The sequence below is a fragment of the Phyllobates terribilis genome, unplaced genomic scaffold, assembly GCF_046119375.1.
Source record: "Phyllobates terribilis strain yellow unplaced genomic scaffold, ASM4611937v1 Scaffold_2347__1_contigs__length_138829, whole genome shotgun sequence".
NCBI lineage: Eukaryota > Metazoa > Chordata > Amphibia > Anura > Dendrobatidae > Phyllobates > Phyllobates terribilis.
In genome coordinates, this window is record NW_027365105.1 from 51873 (window position 1) to 71050 (window position 19178).

General features: G+C 45.1%; 15 non-coding genes across 15 annotated transcripts; all 15 read left to right on the forward strand.

Moving 5' to 3' along the window:
* Nucleotides 1–500: 500 nt before the first annotated feature.
* Nucleotides 501–691, forward strand: LOC141246151 (U2 spliceosomal RNA). Its single transcript, XR_012309774.1, has one exon. It is a non-coding gene; the product is annotated as a U2 spliceosomal RNA (small nuclear RNA).
* Nucleotides 692–1806: 1115 nt separating this feature from the next.
* On the forward strand, nt 1807–1997 carry LOC141246105 (U2 spliceosomal RNA). The gene has a single exon (XR_012309733.1). It is a non-coding gene; the product is annotated as a U2 spliceosomal RNA (small nuclear RNA).
* Nucleotides 1998–3112: 1115 nt separating this feature from the next.
* LOC141246107 (U2 spliceosomal RNA) lies at nt 3113–3303 on the forward strand. The gene has a single exon (XR_012309734.1). It is a non-coding gene; the product is annotated as a U2 spliceosomal RNA (small nuclear RNA).
* Nucleotides 3304–4418: 1115 nt separating this feature from the next.
* LOC141246112 (U2 spliceosomal RNA) lies at nt 4419–4609 on the forward strand. The gene has a single exon (XR_012309739.1). It is a non-coding gene; the product is annotated as a U2 spliceosomal RNA (small nuclear RNA).
* Nucleotides 4610–5724: 1115 nt separating this feature from the next.
* On the forward strand, nt 5725–5915 carry LOC141246152 (U2 spliceosomal RNA). Its single transcript, XR_012309775.1, has one exon. It is a non-coding gene; the product is annotated as a U2 spliceosomal RNA (small nuclear RNA).
* Nucleotides 5916–7030: 1115 nt separating this feature from the next.
* On the forward strand, nt 7031–7221 carry LOC141246154 (U2 spliceosomal RNA). Its single transcript, XR_012309776.1, has one exon. It is a non-coding gene; the product is annotated as a U2 spliceosomal RNA (small nuclear RNA).
* Nucleotides 7222–8336: 1115 nt separating this feature from the next.
* On the forward strand, nt 8337–8527 carry LOC141246108 (U2 spliceosomal RNA). Its single transcript, XR_012309735.1, has one exon. It is a non-coding gene; the product is annotated as a U2 spliceosomal RNA (small nuclear RNA).
* Nucleotides 8528–9642: 1115 nt separating this feature from the next.
* Nucleotides 9643–9833, forward strand: LOC141246155 (U2 spliceosomal RNA). Its single transcript, XR_012309777.1, has one exon. It is a non-coding gene; the product is annotated as a U2 spliceosomal RNA (small nuclear RNA).
* Nucleotides 9834–10948: 1115 nt separating this feature from the next.
* LOC141246156 (U2 spliceosomal RNA) lies at nt 10949–11139 on the forward strand. Its single transcript, XR_012309778.1, has one exon. It is a non-coding gene; the product is annotated as a U2 spliceosomal RNA (small nuclear RNA).
* Nucleotides 11140–12254: 1115 nt separating this feature from the next.
* LOC141246157 (U2 spliceosomal RNA) lies at nt 12255–12445 on the forward strand. The gene has a single exon (XR_012309779.1). It is a non-coding gene; the product is annotated as a U2 spliceosomal RNA (small nuclear RNA).
* A 1115-nt stretch (nt 12446–13560) lies between these two features.
* On the forward strand, nt 13561–13751 carry LOC141246109 (U2 spliceosomal RNA). The gene has a single exon (XR_012309736.1). It is a non-coding gene; the product is annotated as a U2 spliceosomal RNA (small nuclear RNA).
* A 1115-nt stretch (nt 13752–14866) lies between these two features.
* LOC141246113 (U2 spliceosomal RNA) lies at nt 14867–15057 on the forward strand. The gene has a single exon (XR_012309740.1). It is a non-coding gene; the product is annotated as a U2 spliceosomal RNA (small nuclear RNA).
* Nucleotides 15058–16172: 1115 nt separating this feature from the next.
* Nucleotides 16173–16363, forward strand: LOC141246110 (U2 spliceosomal RNA). The gene has a single exon (XR_012309737.1). It is a non-coding gene; the product is annotated as a U2 spliceosomal RNA (small nuclear RNA).
* A 1115-nt stretch (nt 16364–17478) lies between these two features.
* On the forward strand, nt 17479–17669 carry LOC141246111 (U2 spliceosomal RNA). The gene has a single exon (XR_012309738.1). It is a non-coding gene; the product is annotated as a U2 spliceosomal RNA (small nuclear RNA).
* A 1115-nt stretch (nt 17670–18784) lies between these two features.
* On the forward strand, nt 18785–18975 carry LOC141246158 (U2 spliceosomal RNA). Its single transcript, XR_012309780.1, has one exon. It is a non-coding gene; the product is annotated as a U2 spliceosomal RNA (small nuclear RNA).
* The last annotated feature ends 203 nt before the right edge of the window (nt 18976–19178 follow it).

The window sequence follows — 19178 nt, forward strand, 5'->3', positions numbered from 1 at the left end:
TCTCTGTGAGCTTCTCAGCGACATTCAGCCAGCCAGGTATCCTGCCTGCAGTAGATGGAATGTGGCAATGGAACGCTGGCTGCGCGTGTCATAATAGGCTCTGAGCCTTTATATACCTGTGCACAGCAGCAGCCACCTTCAGTCTGCTGCTGGACAGCCAGCAGCAGCAGCAGCAGGAGAGGTATGTAATCAGGAGCCCTCCTGCTAAGGGTAGACAGCTGCTCGTTCCACCCCACCCCCCGCCTTAATTGGTTCTCCTCCCTTCCAACGGTGTTGAGGCGGGTGGGAACAGCAGGGGGTGAAGGTGCTGTGTTTAAAGAGGTGGAGTTATGCAGATCTAAAACGCGTGGATTGCAGCAGCAGCAAGCCGAAAAGTGCAGGCATGTAAGGGATCTAGAGGTTGACAACATGTCTTCTTAACGGGAGTCCAGGAGCTCATCTCCACAAATGGACTTTTCAGGATCCTTGGGTGGCTCCGTAGTTTGAAACCAATTCTGGTTATCGCTTCTCGGCCTTTTGGCTAAGATCAAGTGTAGTATCTGTTCTTATCAGTTTAATATCTGATACGTCCCCTATCTGGGGACCATATATTAAATGGATTTTTAGAACAGGGAGATGGAAAAAGAGCTTGCTCTGTCCACTCCACGCATTGACCTGGTATTGCAGTATCTCCAGGACCGGTGCACCCCTTCTTTAATGCAGTTTCTAAAATCAGAAAGAATTGAATTCAATGTTTTTTGTTCATTTTGCTTGTTTGTCGGATTTTGGGATGGACTCTTTGGCTTTGCTTTTCTTCTCCTCATTGGATTTTTCATGTTCAAAGTTGCAGAAGCCAGATTACAAGCTCATTTTGGTTCATCTTCAGCAACTGTGCATTGCATTGCCATGTAATGTAATGCAATGCTATCTTTCTAGCTCTCCCTTTTTACTTCCTTTTGGATAAACAGACATATTAGGCAAGCATTTTGGAGCTTTCACCTAAATAACTACAGGTGGTGAGATAAGCTGCACAATGTAATTGACCTTTCAGTATATTGTTGCACACACACCATCTATTTAGCAAATGCCCTTGTTATCAACAGCAGCCTTTTAAACTCACCTGAGCTAACAGGTATGTGCGCTGGTTACTCTGCTGCGCTTAAAATTTCTTTTTTGGTTTGCTACAATGCCTTTTCTGAAACGTTGTCTCCTTCTGCTGGAACACTGACTTCTTTCATTTAATGCCTGCAGACTATAAAAGAGAACCCAACCCAAAAAGTTTGGTTGATTAGTCTGTGGCATTCTGTTAAACTGTTGCTTATGGCGGTCTCTGTGAGCTTCTCAGCGACATTCAGCCAGCCAGGTATCCTGCCTGCAGTAGATGGAATGTGGCAATGGAACGCTGGCTGCGCGTGTCATAATAGGCTCTGAGCCTTTATATACCTGTGCACAGCAGCAGCCACCTTCAGTCTGCTGCTGGACAGCCAGCAGCAGCAGCAGCAGGAGAGGTATGTAATCAGGAGCCCTCCTGCTAAGGGTAGACAGCTGCTCGTTCCACCCCACCCCCCGCCTTAATTGGTTCTCCTCCCTTCCAACGGTGTTGAGGCGGGTGGGAACAGCAGGGGGTGAAGGTGCTGTGTTTAAAGAGGTGGAGTTATGCAGATCTAAAACGCGTGGATTGCAGCAGCAGCAAGCCGAAAAGTGCAGGCATGTAAGGGATCTAGAGGTTGACAACATGTCTTCTTAACGGGAGTCCAGGAGCTCATCTCCACAAATGGACTTTTCAGGATCCTTGGGTGGCTCCGTAGTTTGAAACCAATTCTGGTTATCGCTTCTCGGCCTTTTGGCTAAGATCAAGTGTGGTATCTGTTCTTATCAGTTTAATATCTGATACGTCCCCTATCTGGGGACCATATATTAAATGGATTTTTAGAACAGGGAGATGGAAAAAGAGCTTGCTCTGTCCACTCCACGCATTGACCTGGTATTGCAGTATCTCCAGGACCGGTGCACCCCTTCTTTAATGCAGTTTCTAAAATCAGAAAGAATTGAATTCAATGTTTTTTGTTCATTTTGCTTGTTTGTCGGATTTTGGGATGGACTCTTTGGCTTTGCTTTTCTTCTCCTCATTGGATTTTTCATGTTCAAAGTTGCAGAAGCCAGATTACAAGCTCATTTTGGTTCATCTTCAGCAACTGTGCATTGCATTGCCATGTAATGTAATGCAATGCTATCTTTCTAGCTCTCCCTTTTTACTTCCTTTTGGATAAACAGACATATTAGGCAAGCATTTTGGAGCTTTCACCTAAATAACTACAGGTGGTGAGATAAGCTGCACAATGTAATTGACCTTTCAGTATATTGTTGCACACACACCATCTATTTAGCAAATGCCCTTGTTATCAACAGCAGCCTTTTAAACTCACCTGAGCTAACAGGTATGTGCGCTGGTTACTCTGCTGCGCTTAAAATTTCTTTTTTGGTTTGCTACAATGCCTTTTCTGAAACGTTGTCTCCTTCTGCTGGAACACTGACTTCTTTCATTTAATGCCTGCAGACTATAAAAGAGAACCCAACCCAAAAAGTTTGGTTGATTAGTCTGTGGCATTCTGTTAAACTGTTGCTTATGGCGGTCTCTGTGAGCTTCTCAGCGACATTCAGCCAGCCAGGTATCCTGCCTGCAGTAGATGGAATGTGGCAATGGAACGCTGGCTGCGCGTGTCATAATAGGCTCTGAGCCTTTATATACCTGTGCACAGCAGCAGCCACCTTCAGTCTGCTGCTGGACAGCCAGCAGCAGCAGCAGCAGGAGAGGTATGTAATCAGGAGCCCTCCTGCTAAGGGTAGACAGCTGCTCGTTCCACCCCACCCCCCGCCTTAATTGGTTCTCCTCCCTTCCAACGGTGTTGAGGCGGGTGGGAACAGCAGGGGGTGAAGGTGCTGTGTTTAAAGAGGTGGAGTTATGCAGATCTAAAACGCGTGGATTGCAGCAGCAGCAAGCCGAAAAGTGCAGGCATGTAAGGGATCTAGAGGTTGACAACATGTCTTCTTAACGGGAGTCCAGGAGCTCATCTCCACAAATGGACTTTTCAGGATCCTTGGGTGGCTCCGTAGTTTGAAACCAATTCTGGTTATCGCTTCTCGGCCTTTTGGCTAAGATCAAGTGTGGTATCTGTTCTTATCAGTTTAATATCTGATACGTCCCCTATCTGGGGACCATATATTAAATGGATTTTTAGAACAGGGAGATGGAAAAAGAGCTTGCTCTGTCCACTCCACGCATTGACCTGGTATTGCAGTATCTCCAGGACCGGTGCACCCCTTCTTTAATGCAGTTTCTAAAATCAGAAAGAATTGAATTCAATGTTTTTTGTTCATTTTGCTTGTTTGTCGGATTTTGGGATGGACTCTTTGGCTTTGCTTTTCTTCTCCTCATTGGATTTTTCATGTTCAAAGTTGCAGAAGCCAGATTACAAGCTCATTTTGGTTCATCTTCAGCAACTGTGCATTGCATTGCCATGTAATGTGATGCAATGCTATCTTTCTAGCTCTCCCTTTTTACTTCCTTTTGGATAAACAGACATATTAGGCAAGCATTTTGGAGCTTTCACCTAAATAACTACAGGTGGTGAGATAAGCTGCACAATGTAATTGACCTTTCAGTATATTGTTGCACACACACCATCTATTTAGCAAATGCCCTTGTTATCAACAGCAGCCTTTTAAACTCACCTGAGCTAACAGGTATGTGCGCTGGTTACTCTGCTGCGCTTAAAATTTCTTTTTTGGTTTGCTACAATGCCTTTTCTGAAACGTTGTCTCCTTCTGCTGGAACACTGACTTCTTTCATTTAATGCCTGCAGACTATAAAAGAGAACCCAACCCAAAAAGTTTGGTTGATTAGTCTGTGGCATTCTGTTAAACTGTTGCTTATGGCGGTCTCTGTGAGCTTCTCAGCGACATTCAGCCAGCCAGGTATCCTGCCTGCAGTAGATGGAATGTGGCAATGGAACGCTGGCTGCGCGTGTCATAATAGGCTCTGAGCCTTTATATACCTGTGCACAGCAGCAGCCACCTTCAGTCTGCTGCTGGACAGCCAGCAGCAGCAGCAGCAGGAGAGGTATGTAATCAGGAGCCCTCCTGCTAAGGGTAGACAGCTGCTCGTTCCACCCCACCCCCCGCCTTAATTGGTTCTCCTCCCTTCCAACGGTGTTGAGGCGGGTGGGAACAGCAGGGGGTGAAGGTGCTGTGTTTAAAGAGGTGGAGTTATGCAGATCTAAAACGCGTGGATTGCAGCAGCAGCAAGCCGAAAAGTGCAGGCATGTAAGGGATCTAGAGGTTGACAACATGTCTTCTTAACGGGAGTCCAGGAGCTCATCTCCACAAATGGACTTTTCAGGATCCTTGGGTGGCTCCGTAGTTTGAAACCAATTCTGGTTATCGCTTCTCGGCCTTTTGGCTAAGATCAAGTGTGGTATCTGTTCTTATCAGTTTAATATCTGATACGTCCCCTATCTGGGGACCATATATTAAATGGATTTTTAGAACAGGGAGATGGAAAAAGAGCTTGCTCTGTCCACTCCACGCATTGACCTGGTATTGCAGTATCTCCAGGACAGGTGCACCCCTTCTTTAATGCAGTTTCTAAAATCAGAAAGAATTGAATTCAATGTTTTTTGTTCATTTTGCTTGTTTGTCGGATTTTGGGATGGACTCTTTGGCTTTGCTTTTCTTCTCCTCATTGGATTTTTCATGTTCAAAGTTGCAGAAGCCAGATTACAAGCTCATTTTGGTTCATCTTCAGCAACTGTGCATTGCATTGCCATGTAATGTGATGCAATGCTATCTTTCTAGCTCTCCCTTTTTACTTCCTTTTGGATAAACAGACATATTAGGCAAGCATTTTGGAGCTTTCACCTAAATAACTACAGGTGGTGAGATAAGCTGCACAATATAATTGACCTTTCAGTATATTGTTGCACACACACCATCTATTTAGCAAATGCCCTTGTTATCAACAGCAGCCTTTTAAACTCACCTGAGCTAACAGGTATGTGCGCTGGTTACTCTGCTGCGCTTAAAATTTCTTTTTTGGTTTGCTACAATGCCTTTTCTGAAACGTTGTCTCCTTCTGCTGGAACACTGACTTCTTTCATTTAATGCCTGCAGACTATAAAAGAGAACCCAACCCAAAAAGTTTGGTTGATTAGTCTGTGGCATTCTGTTAAACTGTTGCTTATGGCGGTCTCTGTGAGCTTCTCAGCGACATTCAGCCAGCCAGGTATCCTGCCTGCAGTAGATGGAATGTGGCAATGGAACGCTGGCTGCGCGTGTCATAATAGGCTCTGAGCCTTTATATACCTGTGCACAGCAGCAGCCACCTTCAGTCTGCTGCTGGACAGCCAGCAGCAGCAGCAGCAGGAGAGGTATGTAATCAGGAGCCCTCCTGCTAAGGGTAGACAGCTGCTCGTTCCACCCCACCCCCCGCCTTAATTGGTTCTCCTCCCTTCCAACGGTGTTGAGGCGGGTGGGAACAGCAGGGGGTGAAGGTGCTGTGTTTAAAGAGGTGGAGTTATGCAGATCTAAAACGCGTGGATTGCAGCAGCAGCAAGCCGAAAAGTGCAGGCATGTAAGGGATCTAGAGGTTGACAACATGTCTTCTTAACGGGAGTCCAGGAGCTCATCTCCACAAATGGACTTTTCAGGATCCTTGGGTGGCTCCGTAGTTTGAAACCAATTCTGGTTATCGCTTCTCGGCCTTTTGGCTAAGATCAAGTGTAGTATCTGTTCTTATCAGTTTAATATCTGATACGTCCCCTATCTGGGGACCATATATTAAATGGATTTTTAGAACAGGGAGATGGAAAAAGAGCTTGCTCTGTCCACTCCACGCATTGACCTGGTATTGCAGTATCTCCAGGACCGGTGCACCCCTTCTTTAATGCAGTTTCTAAAATCAGAAAGAATTGAATTCAATGTTTTTTGTTCATTTTGCTTGTTTGTCGGATTTTGGGATGGACTCTTTGGCTTTGCTTTTCTTCTCCTCATTGGATTTTTCATGTTCAAAGTTGCAGAAGCCAGATTACAAGCTCATTTTGGTTCATCTTCAGCAACTGTGCATTGCATTGCCATGTAATGTGATGCAATGCTATCTTTCTAGCTCTCCCTTTTTACTTCCTTTTGGATAAACAGACATATTAGGCAAGCATTTTGGAGCTTTCACCTAAATAACTACAGGTGGTGAGATAAGCTGCACAATATAATTGACCTTTCAGTATATTGTTGCACACACACCATCTATTTAGCAAATGCCCTTGTTATCAACAGCAGCCTTTTAAACTCACCTGAGCTAACAGGTATGTGCGCTGGTTACTCTGCTGCGCTTAAAATTTCTTTTTTGGTTTGCTACAATGCCTTTTCTGAAACGTTGTCTCCTTCTGCTGGAACACTGACTTCTTTCATTTAATGCCTGCAGACTATAAAAGAGAACCCAACCCAAAAAGTTTGGTTGATTAGTCTGTGGCATTCTGTTAAACTGTTGCTTATGGCGGTCTCTGTGAGCTTCTCAGCGACATTCAGCCAGCCAGGTATCCTGCCTGCAGTAGATGGAATGTGGCAATGGAACGCTGGCTGCGCGTGTCATAATAGGCTCTGAGCCTTTATATACCTGTGCACAGCAGCAGCCACCTTCAGTCTGCTGCTGGACAGCCAGCAGCAGCAGCAGCAGGAGAGGTATGTAATCAGGAGCCCTCCTGCTAAGGGTAGACAGCTGCTCGTTCCACCCCACCCCCCGCCTTAATTGGTTCTCCTCCCTTCCAACGGTGTTGAGGCGGGTGGGAACAGCAGGGGGTGAAGGTGCTGTGTTTAAAGAGGTGGAGTTATGCAGATCTAAAACGCGTGGATTGCAGCAGCAGCAAGCCGAAAAGTGCAGGCATGTAAGGGATCTAGAGGTTGACAACATGTCTTCTTAACGGGAGTCCAGGAGCTCATCTCCACAAATGGACTTTTCAGGATCCTTGGGTGGCTCCGTAGTTTGAAACCAATTCTGGTTATCGCTTCTCGGCCTTTTGGCTAAGATCAAGTGTAGTATCTGTTCTTATCAGTTTAATATCTGATACGTCCCCTATCTGGGGACCATATATTAAATGGATTTTTAGAACAGGGAGATGGAAAAAGAGCTTGCTCTGTCCACTCCACGCATTGACCTGGTATTGCAGTATCTCCAGGACCGGTGCACCCCTTCTTTAATGCAGTTTCTAAAATCAGAAAGAATTGAATTCAATGTTTTTTGTTCATTTTGCTTGTTTGTCGGATTTTGGGATGGACTCTTTGGCTTTGCTTTTCTTCTCCTCATTGGATTTTTCATGTTCAAAGTTGCAGAAGCCAGATTACAAGCTCATTTTGGTTCATCTTCAGCAACTGTGCATTGCATTGCCATGTAATGTGATGCAATGCTATCTTTCTAGCTCTCCCTTTTTACTTCCTTTTGGATAAACAGACATATTAGGCAAGCATTTTGGAGCTTTCACCTAAATAACTACAGGTGGTGAGATAAGCTGCACAATATAATTGACCTTTCAGTATATTGTTGCACACACACCATCTATTTAGCAAATGCCCTTGTTATCAACAGCAGCCTTTTAAACTCACCTGAGCTAACAGGTATGTGCGCTGGTTACTCTGCTGCGCTTAAAATTTCTTTTTTGGTTTGCTACAATGCCTTTTCTGAAACGTTGTCTCCTTCTGCTGGAACACTGACTTCTTTCATTTAATGCCTGCAGACTATAAAAGAGAACCCAACCCAAAAAGTTTGGTTGATTAGTCTGTGGCATTCTGTTAAACTGTTGCTTATGGCGGTCTCTGTGAGCTTCTCAGCGACATTCAGCCAGCCAGGTATCCTGCCTGCAGTAGATGGAATGTGGCAATGGAACGCTGGCTGCGCGTGTCATAATAGGCTCTGAGCCTTTATATACCTGTGCACAGCAGCAGCCACCTTCAGTCTGCTGCTGGACAGCCAGCAGCAGCAGCAGCAGGAGAGGTATGTAATCAGGAGCCCTCCTGCTAAGGGTAGACAGCTGCTCGTTCCACCCCACCCCCCGCCTTAATTGGTTCTCCTCCCTTCCAACGGTGTTGAGGCGGGTGGGAACAGCAGGGGGTGAAGGTGCTGTGTTTAAAGAGGTGGAGTTATGCAGATCTAAAACGCGTGGATTGCAGCAGCAGCAAGCCGAAAAGTGCAGGCATGTAAGGGATCTAGAGGTTGACAACATGTCTTCTTAACGGGAGTCCAGGAGCTCATCTCCACAAATGGACTTTTCAGGATCCTTGGGTGGCTCCGTAGTTTGAAACCAATTCTGGTTATCGCTTCTCGGCCTTTTGGCTAAGATCAAGTGTGGTATCTGTTCTTATCAGTTTAATATCTGATACGTCCCCTATCTGGGGACCATATATTAAATGGATTTTTAGAACAGGGAGATGGAAAAAGAGCTTGCTCTGTCCACTCCACGCATTGACCTGGTATTGCAGTATCTCCAGGACCGGTGCACCCCTTCTTTAATGCAGTTTCTAAAATCAGAAAGAATTGAATTCAATGTTTTTTGTTCATTTTGCTTGTTTGTCGGATTTTGGGATGGACTCTTTGGCTTTGCTTTTCTTCTCCTCATTGGATTTTTCATGTTCAAAGTTGCAGAAGCCAGATTACAAGCTCATTTTGGTTCATCTTCAGCAACTGTGCATTGCATTGCCATGTAATGTGATGCAATGCTATCTTTCTAGCTCTCCCTTTTTACTTCCTTTTGGATAAACAGACATATTAGGCAAGCATTTTGGAGCTTTCACCTAAATAACTACAGGTGGTGAGATAAGCTGCACAATATAATTGACCTTTCAGTATATTGTTGCACACACACCATCTATTTAGCAAATGCCCTTGTTATCAACAGCAGCCTTTTAAACTCACCTGAGCTAACAGGTATGTGCGCTGGTTACTCTGCTGCGCTTAAAATTTCTTTTTTGGTTTGCTACAATGCCTTTTCTGAAACGTTGTCTCCTTCTGCTGGAACACTGACTTCTTTCATTTAATGCCTGCAGACTATAAAAGAGAACCCAACCCAAAAAGTTTGGTTGATTAGTCTGTGGCATTCTGTTAAACTGTTGCTTATGGCGGTCTCTGTGAGCTTCTCAGCGACATTCAGCCAGCCAGGTATCCTGCCTGCAGTAGATGGAATGTGGCAATGGAACGCTGGCTGCGCGTGTCATAATAGGCTCTGAGCCTTTATATACCTGTGCACAGCAGCAGCCACCTTCAGTCTGCTGCTGGACAGCCAGCAGCAGCAGCAGCAGGAGAGGTATGTAATCAGGAGCCCTCCTGCTAAGGGTAGACAGCTGCTCGTTCCACCCCACCCCCCGCCTTAATTGGTTCTCCTCCCTTCCAACGGTGTTGAGGCGGGTGGGAACAGCAGGGGGTGAAGGTGCTGTGTTTAAAGAGGTGGAGTTATGCAGATCTAAAACGCGTGGATTGCAGCAGCAGCAAGCCGAAAAGTGCAGGCATGTAAGGGATCTAGAGGTTGACAACATGTCTTCTTAACGGGAGTCCAGGAGCTCATCTCCACAAATGGACTTTTCAGGATCCTTGGGTGGCTCCGTAGTTTGAAACCAATTCTGGTTATCGCTTCTCGGCCTTTTGGCTAAGATCAAGTGTAGTATCTGTTCTTATCAGTTTAATATCTGATACGTCCCCTATCTGGGGACCATATATTAAATGGATTTTTAGAACAGGGAGATGGAAAAAGAGCTTGCTCTGTCCACTCCACGCATTGACCTGGTATTGCAGTATCTCCAGGACCGGTGCACCCCTTCTTTAATGCAGTTTCTAAAATCAGAAAGAATTGAATTCAATGTTTTTTGTTCATTTTGCTTGTTTGTCGGATTTTGGGATGGACTCTTTGGCTTTGCTTTTCTTCTCCTCATTGGATTTTTCATGTTCAAAGTTGCAGAAGCCAGATTACAAGCTCATTTTGGTTCATCTTCAGCAACTGTGCATTGCATTGCCATGTAATGTGATGCAATGCTATCTTTCTAGCTCTCCCTTTTTACTTCCTTTTGGATAAACAGACATATTAGGCAAGCATTTTGGAGCTTTCACCTAAATAACTACAGGTGGTGAGGTAAGCTGCACAATATAATTGACCTTTCAGTATATTGTTGCACACACACCATCTATTTAGCAAATGCCCTTGTTATCAACAGCAGCCTTTTAAACTCACCTGAGCTAACAGGTATGTGCGCTGGTTACTCTGCTGCGCTTAAAATTTCTTTTTTGGTTTGCTACAATGCCTTTTCTGAAACGTTGTCTCCTTCTGCTGGAACACTGACTTCTTTCATTTAATGCCTGCAGACTATAAAAGAGAACCCAACCCAAAAAGTTTGGTTGATTAGTCTGTGGCATTCTGTTAAACTGTTGCTTATGGCGGTCTCTGTGAGCTTCTCAGCGACATTCAGCCAGCCAGGTATCCTGCCTGCAGTAGATGGAATGTGGCAATGGAACGCTGGCTGCGCGTGTCATAATAGGCTCTGAGCCTTTATATACCTGTGCACAGCAGCAGCCACCTTCAGTCTGCTGCTGGACAGCCAGCAGCAGCAGCAGCAGGAGAGGTATGTAATCAGGAGCCCTCCTGCTAAGGGTAGACAGCTGCTCGTTCCACCCCACCCCCCGCCTTAATTGGTTCTCCTCCCTTCCAACGGTGTTGAGGCGGGTGGGAACAGCAGGGGGTGAAGGTGCTGTGTTTAAAGAGGTGGAGTTATGCAGATCTAAAACGCGTGGATTGCAGCAGCAGCAAGCCGAAAAGTGCAGGCATGTAAGGGATCTAGAGGTTGACAACATGTCTTCTTAACGGGAGTCCAGGAGCTCATCTCCACAAATGGACTTTTCAGGATCCTTGGGTGGCTCCGTAGTTTGAAACCAATTCTGGTTATCGCTTCTCGGCCTTTTGGCTAAGATCAAGTGTAGTATCTGTTCTTATCAGTTTAATATCTGATACGTCCCCTATCTGGGGACCATATATTAAATGGATTTTTAGAACAGGGAGATGGAAAAAGAGCTTGCTCTGTCCACTCCACGCATTGACCTGGTATTGCAGTATCTCCAGGACCGGTGCACCCCTTCTTTAATGCAGTTTCTAAAATCAGAAAGAATTGAATTCAATGTTTTTTGTTCATTTTGCTTGTTTGTCGGATTTTGGGATGGACTCTTTGGCTTTGCTTTTCTTCTCCTCATTGGATTTTTCATGTTCAAAGTTGCAGAAGCCAGATTACAAGCTCATTTTGGTTCATCTTCAGCAACTGTGCATTGCATTGCCATGTAATGTGATGCAATGCTATCTTTCTAGCTCTCCCTTTTTACTTCCTTTTGGATAAACAGACATATTAGGCAAGCATTTTGGAGCTTTCACCTAAATAACTACAGGTGGTGAGATAAGCTGCACAATATAATTGACCTTTCAGTATATTGTTGCACACACACCATCTATTTAGCAAATGCCCTTGTTATCAACAGCAGCCTTTTAAACTCACCTGAGCTAACAGGTATGTGCGCTGGTTACTCTGCTGCGCTTAAAATTTCTTTTTTGGTTTGCTACAATGCCTTTTCTGAAACGTTGTCTCCTTCTGCTGGAACACTGACTTCTTTCATTTAATGCCTGCAGACTATAAAAGAGAACCCAACCCAAAAAGTTTGGTTGATTAGTCTGTGGCATTCTGTTAAACTGTTGCTTATGGCGGTCTCTGTGAGCTTCTCAGCGACATTCAGCCAGCCAGGTATCCTGCCTGCAGTAGATGGAATGTGGCAATGGAACGCTGGCTGCGCGTGTCATAATAGGCTCTGAGCCTTTATATACCTGTGCACAGCAGCAGCCACCTTCAGTCTGCTGCTGGACAGCCAGCAGCAGCAGCAGCAGGAGAGGTATGTAATCAGGAGCCCTCCTGCTAAGGGTAGACAGCTGCTCGTTCCACCCCACCCCCCGCCTTAATTGGTTCTCCTCCCTTCCAACGGTGTTGAGGCGGGTGGGAACAGCAGGGGGTGAAGGTGCTGTGTTTAAAGAGGTGGAGTTATGCAGATCTAAAACGCGTGGATTGCAGCAGCAGCAAGCCGAAAAGTGCAGGCATGTAAGGGATCTAGAGGTTGACAACATGTCTTCTTAACGGGAGTCCAGGAGCTCATCTCCACAAATGGACTTTTCAGGATCCTTGGGTGGCTCCGTAGTTTGAAACCAATTCTGGTTATCGCTTCTCGGCCTTTTGGCTAAGATCAAGTGTAGTATCTGTTCTTATCAGTTTAATATCTGATACGTCCCCTATCTGGGGACCATATATTAAATGGATTTTTAGAACAGGGAGATGGAAAAAGAGCTTGCTCTGTCCACTCCACGCATTGACCTGGTATTGCAGTATCTCCAGGACCGGTGCACCCCTTCTTTAATGCAGTTTCTAAAATCAGAAAGAATTGAATTCAATGTTTTTTGTTCATTTTGCTTGTTTGTCGGATTTTGGGATGGACTCTTTGGCTTTGCTTTTCTTCTCCTCATTGGATTTTTCATGTTCAAAGTTGCAGAAGCCAGATTACAAGCTCATTTTGGTTCATCTTCAGCAACTGTGCATTGCATTGCCATGTAATGTGATGCAATGCTATCTTTCTAGCTCTCCCTTTTTACTTCCTTTTGGATAAACAGACATATTAGGCAAGCATTTTGGAGCTTTCACCTAAATAACTACAGGTGGTGAGATAAGCTGCACAATGTAATTGACCTTTCAGTATATTGTTGCACACACACCATCTATTTAGCAAATGCCCTTGTTATCAACAGCAGCCTTTTAAACTCACCTGAGCTAACAGGTATGTGCACTGGTTACTCTGCTGCGCTTAAAATTTCTTTTTTGGTTTGCTACAATGCCTTTTCTGAAACGTTGTCTCCTTCTGCTGGAACACTGACTTCTTTCATTTAATGCCTGCAGACTATAAAAGAGAACCCAACCCAAAAAGTTTGGTTGATTAGTCTGTGGCATTCTGTTAAACTGTTGCTTATGGCGGTCTCTGTGAGCTTCTCAGCGACATTCAGCCAGCCAGGTATCCTGCCTGCAGTAGATGGAATGTGGCAATGGAACGCTGGCTGCGCGTGTCATAATAGGCTCTGAGCCTTTATATACCTGTGCACAGCAGCAGCCACCTTCAGTCTGCTGCTGGACAGCCAGCAGCAGCAGCAGCAGGAGAGGTATGTAATCAGGAGCCCTCCTGCTAAGGGTAGACAGCTGCTCGTTCCACCCCACCCCCCGCCTTAATTGGTTCTCCTCCCTTCCAACGGTGTTGAGGCGGGTGGGAACAGCAGGGGGTGAAGGTGCTGTGTTTAAAGAGGTGGAGTTATGCAGATCTAAAACGCGTGGATTGCAGCAGCAGCAAGCCGAAAAGTGCAGGCATGTAAGGGATCTAGAGGTTGACAACATGTCTTCTTAACGGGAGTCCAGGAGCTCATCTCCACAAATGGACTTTTCAGGATCCTTGGGTGGCTCCGTAGTTTGAAACCAATTCTGGTTATCGCTTCTCGGCCTTTTGGCTAAGATCAAGTGTGGTATCTGTTCTTATCAGTTTAATATCTGATACGTCCCCTATCTGGGGACCATATATTAAATGGATTTTTAGAACAGGGAGATGGAAAAAGAGCTTGCTCTGTCCACTCCACGCATTGACCTGGTATTGCAGTATCTCCAGGACCGGTGCACCCCTTCTTTAATGCAGTTTCTAAAATCAGAAAGAATTGAATTCAATGTTTTTTGTTCATTTTGCTTGTTTGTCGGATTTTGGGATGGACTCTTTGGCTTTGCTTTTCTTCTCCTCATTGGATTTTTCATGTTCAAAGTTGCAGAAGCCAGATTACAAGCTCATTTTGGTTCATCTTCAGCAACTGTGCATTGCATTGCCATGTAATGTGATGCAATGCTATCTTTCTAGCTCTCCCTTTTTACTTCCTTTTGGATAAACAGACATATTAGGCAAGCATTTTGGAGCTTTCACCTAAATAACTACAGGTGGTGAGATAAGCTGCACAATGTAATTGACCTTTCAGTATATTGTTGCACACACACCATCTATTTAGCAAATGCCCTTGTTATCAACAGCAGCCTTTTAAACTCACCTGAGCTAACAGGTATGTGCGCTGGTTACTCTGCTGCGCTTAAAATTTCTTTTTTGGTTTGCTACAATGCCTTTTCTGAAACGTTGTCTCCTTCTGCTGGAACACTGACTTCTTTCATTTAATGCCTGCAGACTATAAAAGAGAACCCAACCCAAAAAGTTTGGTTGATTAGTCTGTGGCATTCTGTTAAACTGTTGCTTATGGCGGTCTCTGTGAGCTTCTCAGCGACATTCAGCCAGCCAGGTATCCTGCCTGCAGTAGATGGAATGTGGCAATGGAACGCTGGCTGCGCGTGTCATAATAGGCTCTGAGCCTTTATATACCTGTGCACAGCAGCAGCCACCTTCAGTCTGCTGCTGGACAGCCAGCAGCAGCAGCAGCAGGAGAGGTATGTAATCAGGAGCCCTCCTGCTAAGGGTAGACAGCTGCTCGTTCCACCCCACCCCCCGCCTTAATTGGTTCTCCTCCCTTCCAACGGTGTTGAGGCGGGTGGGAACAGCAGGGGGTGAAGGTGCTGTGTTTAAAGAGGTGGAGTTATGCAGATCTAAAACGCGTGGATTGCAGCAGCAGCAAGCCGAAAAGTGCAGGCATGTAAGGGATCTAGAGGTTGACAACATGTCTTCTTAACGGGAGTCCAGGAGCTCATCTCCACAAATGGACTTTTCAGGATCCTTGGGTGGCTCCGTAGTTTGAAACCAATTCTGGTTATCGCTTCTCGGCCTTTTGGCTAAGATCAAGTGTGGTATCTGTTCTTATCAGTTTAATATCTGATACGTCCCCTATCTGGGGACCATATATTAAATGGATTTTTAGAACAGGGAGATGGAAAAAGAGCTTGCTCTGTCCACTCCACGCATTGACCTGGTATTGCAGTATCTCCAGGACAGGTGCACCCCTTCTTTAATGCAGTTTCTAAAATCAGAAAGAATTGAATTCAATGTTTTTTGTTCATTTTGCTTGTTTGTCGGATTTTGGGATGGACTCTTTGGCTTTGCTTTTCTTCTCCTCATTGGATTTTTCATGTTCAAAGTTGCAGAAGCCAGATTACAAGCTCATTTTGGTTCATCTTCAGCAACTGTGCATTGCATTGCCATGTAATGTGATGCAATGCTATCTTTCTAGCTCTCCCTTTTTACTTCCTTTTGGATAAACAGACATATTAGGCAAGCATTTTGGAGCTTTCACCTAAATAACTACAGGTGGTGAGATAAGCTGCACAATATAATTGACCTTTCAGTATATTGTTGCACACACACCATCTATTTAGCAAATGCCCTTGTTATCAACAGCAGCCTTTTAAACTCACCTGAGCTAACAGGTATGTGCGCTGGTTACTCTGCTGCGCTTAAAATTTCTTTTTTGGTTTGCTACAATGCCTTTTCTGAAACGTTGTCTCCTTCTGCTGGAACACTGACTTCTTTCATTTAATGCCTGCAGACTATAAAAGAGAACCCAACCCAAAAAGTTTGGTTGATTAGTCTGTGGCATTCTGTTAAACTGTTGCTTATGGCGGTCTCTGTGAGCTTCTCAGCGACATTCAGCCAGCCAGGTATCCTGCCTGCAGTAGATGGAATGTGGCAATGGAACGCTGGCTGCGCGTGTCATAATAGGCTCTGAGCCTTTATATACCTGTGCACAGCAGCAGCCACCTTCAGTCTGCTGCTGGACAGCCAGCAGCAGCAGCAGCAGGAGAGGTATGTAATCAGGAGCCCTCCTGCTAAGGGTAGACAGCTGCTCGTTCCACCCCACCCCCCGCCTTAATTGGTTCTCCTCCCTTCCAACGGTGTTGAGGCGGGTGGGAACAGCAGGGGGTGAAGGTGCTGTGTTTAAAGAGGTGGAGTTATGCAGATCTAAAACGCGTGGATTGCAGCAGCAGCAAGCCGAAAAGTGCAGGCATGTAAGGGATCTAGAGGTTGACAACATGTCTTCTTAACGGGAGTCCAGGAGCTCATCTCCACAAATGGACTTTTCAGGATCCTTGGGTGGCTCCGTAGTTTGAAACCAATTCTGGTTATCGCTTCTCGGCCTTTTGGCTAAGATCAAGTGTGGTATCTGTTCTTATCAGTTTAATATCTGATACGTCCCCTATCTGGGGACCATATATTAAATGGATTTTTAGAACAGGGAGATGGAAAAAGAGCTTGCTCTGTCCACTCCACGCATTGACCTGGTATTGCAGTATCTCCAGGACCGGTGCACCCCTTCTTTAATGCAGTTTCTAAAATCAGAAAGAATTGAATTCAATGTTTTTTGTTCATTTTGCTTGTTTGTCGGATTTTGGGATGGACTCTTTGGCTTTGCTTTTCTTCTCCTCATTGGATTTTTCATGTTCAAAGTTGCAGAAGCCAGATTACAAGCTCATTTTGGTTCATCTTCAGCAACTGTGCATTGCATTGCCATGTAATGTGATGCAATGCTATCTTTCTAGCTCTCCCTTTTTACTTCCTTTTGGATAAACAGACATATTAGGCAAGCATTTTGGAGCTTTCACCTAAATAACTACAGGTGGTGAGATAAGCTGCACAATATAATTGACCTTTCAGTATATTGTTGCACACACACCATCTATTTAGCAAATGCCCTTGTTATCAACAGCAGCCTTTTAAACTCACCTGAGCTAACAGGTATGTGCGCTGGTTACTCTGCTGCGCTTAAAATTTCTTTTTTGGTTTGCTACAATGCCTTTTCTGAAACGTTGTCTCCTTCTGCTGGAACACTGACTTCTTTCATTTAATGCCTGCAGACTATAAAAGAGAACCCAACCCAAAAAGTTTGGTTGATTAGTCTGTGGCATTCTGTTAAACTGTTGCTTATGGCGGTCTCTGTGAGCTTCTCAGCGACATTCAGCCAGCCAGGTATCCTGCCTGCAGTAGATGGAATGTGGCAATGGAACGCTGGCTGCGCGTGTCATAATAGGCTCTGAGCCTTTATATACCTGTGCACAGCAGCAGCCACCTTCAGTCTGCTGCTGGACAGCCAGCAGCAGCAGCAGCAGGAGAGGTATGTAATCAGGAGCCCTCCTGCTAAGGGTAGACAGCTGCTCGTTCCACCCCACCCCCCGCCTTAATTGGTTCTCCTCCCTTCCAACGGTGTTGAGGCGGGTGGGAACAGCAGGGGGTGAAGGTGCTGTGTTTAAAGAGGTGGAGTTATGCAGATCTAAAACGCGTGGATTGCAGCAGCAGCAAGCCGAAAAGTGCAGGCATGTAAGGGATCTAGAGGTTGACAACATGTCTTCTTAACGGGAGTCCAGGAGCTCATCTCCACAAATGGACTTTTCAGGATCCTTGGGTGGCTCCGTAGTTTGAAACCAATTCTGGTTATCGCTTCTCGGCCTTTTGGCTAAGATCAAGTGTGGTATCTGTTCTTATCAGTTTAATATCTGATACATCCCCTATCTGGGGACCATATATTAAATGGATTTTTAGAACAGGGAGATGGAAAAAGAGCTTGCTCTGTCCACTCCACGCATTGACCTGGTATTGCAGTATCTCCAGGACCGGTGCACCCCTTCTTTAATGCAGTTTCTAAAATCAGAAAGAATTGAATTCAATGTTTTTTGTTCATTTTGCTTGTTTGTCGGATTTTGGGATGGACTCTTTGGCTTTGCTTTTCTTCTCCTCATTGGATTTTTCATGTTCAAAGTTGCAGAAGCCAGATTACAAGCTCATTTTGGTTCATCTTCAGCAACTGTGCATTGCATTGCCATGTAATGTGATGCAATGCTATCTTTCTAGCTCTCCCTTTTTACTTCCTTTTGGATAAACAGACATATTAGGCAAGCATTTTGGAGCTTTCACCTAAATAACTACAGGTGGTGAGATAAGCTGCACAATATAATTGACCTTTCAGTATATTGTTGCACACACACCATCTATTTAGCAAATGCCCTTGTTATCAACAGCAGCCTTTTAAACTCACCTGAGCTAACAGGTATGTGCGCTGGTTACTCTGCTGCGCTTAAAATTTCTTTTTTGGTTTGCTACAATGCCTTTTCTGAAACGTTGTCTCCTTCTGCTGGAACACTGACTTCTTTCATTTAATGCCTGCAGACTATAAAAGAGAACCCAACCCAAAAAGTTTGGTTGATTAGTCTGTGGCATTCTGTTAAACTGTTGCTTATGGCGGTCTCTGTGAGCTTCTCAGCGACATTCAGCCAGCCAGGTATCCTGCCTGCAGTAGATGGAATGTGGCAATGGAACGCTGGCTGCGCGTGTCATAATAGGCTCTGAGCCTTTATATACCTGTGCACAGCAGCAGCCACCTTCAGTCTGCTGCTGGACAGCCAGCAGCAGCAGCAGCAGGAGAGGTATGTAATCAGGAGCCCTCCTGCTAAGGGTAGACAGCTGCTCGTTCCACCCCACCCCCCGCCTTAATTGGTTCTCCTCCCTTCCAACGGTGTTGAGGCGGGTGGGAACAGCAGGGGGTGAAGGTGCTGTGTTTAAAGAGGTGGAGTTATGCAGATCTAAAACGCGTGGATTGCAGCAGCAGCAAGCCGAAAAGTGCAGGCATGTAAGGGATCTAGAGGTTGACAACATGTCTTCTTAACGGGAGTCCAGGAGCTCATCTCCACAAATGGACTTTTCAGGATCCTTGGGTGGCTCCGTAGTTTGAAACCAATTCTGGTTATCGCTTCTCGGCCTTTTGGCTAAGATCAAGTGTAGTATCTGTTCTTATCAGTTTAATATCTGATACGTCCCCTATCTGGGGACCATATATTAAATGGATTTTTAGAACAGGGAGATGGAAAAAGAGCTTGCTCTGTCCACTCCACGCATTGACCTGGTATTGCAGTATCTCCAGGACCGGTGCACCCCTTCTTTAATGCAGTTTCTAAAATCAGAAAGAATTGAATTCAATGTTTTTTGTTCATTTTGCTTGTTTGTCGGATTTTGGGATGGACTCTTTGGCTTTGCTTTTCTTCTCCTCATTGGATTTTTCATGTTCAAAGTTGCAGAAGCCAGATTACAAGCTCATTTTGGTTCATCTTCAGCAACTGTGCATTGCATTGCCATGTAATGT